The sequence below is a fragment of the Etheostoma spectabile genome, chromosome 13 (assembly GCF_008692095.1).
Source record: "Etheostoma spectabile isolate EspeVRDwgs_2016 chromosome 13, UIUC_Espe_1.0, whole genome shotgun sequence".
Classification (NCBI taxonomy): Eukaryota; Metazoa; Chordata; class Actinopteri; order Perciformes; family Percidae; genus Etheostoma; species Etheostoma spectabile.
In genome coordinates, this window is record NC_045745.1 from 23,046,997 (window position 1) to 23,050,573 (window position 3,577).

The window sequence follows — 3,577 nt, forward strand, 5'->3', positions numbered from 1 at the left end:
ATCTCTGTGTGATGTTTTTCTCTCTGCTAACCCCACCCTTGCCCACCTCCCCCCCTTTCTCAACTGCTGGGAAAAAAAGTCAAAACAACAACAAACAAGCCAGCATGTTTTTTGTTGTTTCTGGTGATGGGTGGTGTTGTTGTCTTTATACAGTCCTCGCTCAAGATAGAGGTGCCTTCATGCATCCTGCTCAGAAAGTGGATGATGCAAGCCAGCCAGCCAGTCAACTATCCACATGTGTGCTGTTACACCCTGTAAAACACAGATTATTTTCCTGTTTGTTGTTCCATTCAGAACAATAGAGTTAGTAGGAATGTTAGTAGTTGTGTTTGAAGCTAGCGTCACTGAGAATGGCTCACTGAATGGCCTTTGAACTCATTTAGCTGTTTTAAATATAGACATAGTGTTGCTGGATGCATTGCACCGCTGAGTGCAATTATTGCACCGGATTCACCTCATTCACCCCTTAAGTCTCAACCAATCATTACCACCCACACCAAGACTAACTTAGAAACATACACACAAATACACACATGCATCAGTCAGTAGATCTACACACATTCTACAAGCACTCAGGGACAAAGGATGAATAATGCAGAGGTTGTGTCTGAGTGAAAGTCGCCTCCCCTCTTTCCCTCCTTTTCACCTTCCCCAAGCAATAAGGAAGCAATGTTGCCATGGAGGCAATGAAGCCTCGGCGCACTATCAGCCAATTACAGTCCTTCCCTGTGTGAAACATGAGACCAATGGCTGCTCGAACTGATGCTGCTGTTGCCACAGACACTGAGATCCTATTGGCTGAGCTCTGCTCTTTGATTGAATTTCTGATCTTGTTTTTGAGAGAAAAATATCTCAAGGAGTGCCACCTGTGTGCCAACTTACCAAATATGTTTGTTTTCATTTCCACAAAATGAAAAGGATTACTTTGTGAGAGGGAAAATGTTTCTGTTATACGGGGTTTAACAGACCTAAATGCAGTTTCATTTATGTTGCAGTAATAAAGTGGGCAATGATTTCTTTCTGGCACTAGGTACATCCTCGGGTGTCTGGGGTTTTGTCAATTAAAAAAGGAAAAAAAAATTTGGGGGATTAATTGCAATATTAATTAGTACGTTTCTTTTTCTGCCCTAGCATCATATTATTTGGTTTTCCCCTGACAAAAAAACCACACCCCACCAGTTTCTCATTGCTCCTTTATGACCAGTTCCTGGTTTAACTCTTCTCGTCTCATACAATTATATTTTATCTGTGCTGTGCATGGGACATCTCTGCACCTGTTAATTCAAAAATGTTTTCACATGGTGCCTTTGTGTACATGTTATCCACATATTTAATAGATCAAGTACATGTTTAATCTTCCTTATTTCTCCTTATTTCTGTTTGAAAACATGACATAAAATAATGTTTACTTTCTACAGAACCAAATTGAACTTTTGACACTTGGTTGATCGCCTCTACTTTCCTCACATGGTGAGGTTGCTTGTCATATGCTTCAACAAAATCTTCTCTTTAGATCTAAAGTCATTAAGACGGTCTGGTCTCATCTTTGTCTTTGTGCCTGACGGACTAGATGGCAGGTCAATTAGCAAATCTGGGAGGGTGAATCTACTAAATTAATCTGTGGGTGTAAAAGGATCTTGGTGTCAAAAGCATTTGGGAAACTTAGCCCAGTTCTTTTTTACTAACAGCACCTCTAGGGGGAAAGCATAAAGTCTCTGATAAGCCACAGCCTTCTCATTTCATTAATCACCTTCATCTGTGTCTGTGATCGAAACAGGATAGCCGGCCAGTCGGGGACTTGTCTATCAAAATAACCCAAATCCCCTTTTAGTGCTCCAAGCCTCCTTAATTAGAAACATCTGCTTGTTTATTTCCCCATACATCTTTGAGTATGCCGATGTCTGCCGGGAAGTCTCTCACTCTCTCCTCATTTTCTGCATGTGTGAGAGCTGTTGAGGAAGGCAGTACTTGTGTGTGTGCGTGTGTGTGTTCATCACTTTGTAGCAGGTTAATCGTCTGTTTTTCTCAGACACAAAGGCTCGTCCTAGTGACACCCTGGTGTGTGTGTGTGTGTGTGTGTGTGTGTGTGACGAGAAGGGGCTGAAAACAAGATTAGTGTCATCAGGATCTAAGCCTGAACAGATTGACAGAAAAAAAACCGTCCTGCTGTACAGTAAGTGGTCAGCTTGGCCTCTCATTAAAAGTGATTTGAATATTAAAACAATATTTTTGTGTGGTCAAAGACTGGTAATGAAGAGTATGAATATTAATTCTATTTCAAAAATTACTCCAGGATGTGGCACATGTCTGCTGTCTTGTTTTAGTCTCAATTTAAATTAAAGTTTGTCAAGATGTATGGCTTGATGAGGAAAAAAAGACAATACATATTTTGTTTAGGCACAGAAAGTCATCTATCGTGCATTTTCATCTAGCATCCCAAATATTTCTGAAATCAATCATGAAGAAATGTGACGCATTAACCCCTTTCTATTGTATTGTACATCAAGTAATTAAAATTCCCCTAACATGATTATTATTTAAAAAAAATATCAACTCCCCACCACTGCTGATGGTGGAGATGGGCGTCTGTCAGTCATACTAGTCATCGTAATTTGACCTGTTTACACAGATTAACGTTGAAATCATCTGTCAACAATTAAAAAAAATATATTTCATCAATATGTATTTCTTCCAGATTTTACTGCTTAACACCCAAAACATCTACACCTACGACAGGCATTACCTGACCATGCCCTGTAGTGTACACTATCCTTACTCTCAGCGCTGTGGTTAAGCCATAGTATTTATGGTTTGTCCCTCCGGACAGCCTAGGGATTTTGAATAACTGTCCGCCTGTTTTTGATAAACAAAAGGCTTCAGCTATAATGCATTTTTGAGCCACTCTTGCCCCTTGGCTTTTATCAGCTTAGCCACGCCAGTTTAATCTGACAGCCCTGTTTTTGTTGTCCTGTGCACGTCTATGTTTGTCTCAGAGCCCCTTCTTTGTCTCGTCAGGCCAGTGTCACCCAAAGAGGTTTATGATGGGGGCCACAGCTGAGTAGATTAGTGTCTACAGTATATATATATGTGTGTGTGTGTGTGTGTGTTTGTGTCAGTCGGTCCTAAGGATTCTTCAGCTGTTCCATGGGTGCGTTTTTCTTTTTTTACCCACCACAGGTGTCCTGTGGGAAATGTTATGTATATGGTATGTAAGGGTGAGACAAGTGGCACATTGAGGTTGTAAAGTCCCTTGGAGTCTTCCGTAGCAGAGACCAAATTTCATGAAGTGCTCCCGGAGCTGAGAGCTTTAGGAATAAATTATACGCCTCAGGCTGGAATTACTTGCCTAATTATAGTCATTCAAGTGTATTAAGTTTATATATTTTCAGCTAATGATAAAAAGCTGTGCATGTGTGAAATAAAAATGAAGCCAGACAGTAGGTAGATGCATTTGAAAGACCAGACAGACACATAATGGATTCAGTATAAATTTTTAAAATACTTTATACAGCATAAAAATCTCTTGACACTCAAAGAAAACCATCCATTACAAAATCTTACAAAAGACCGCCCCCCC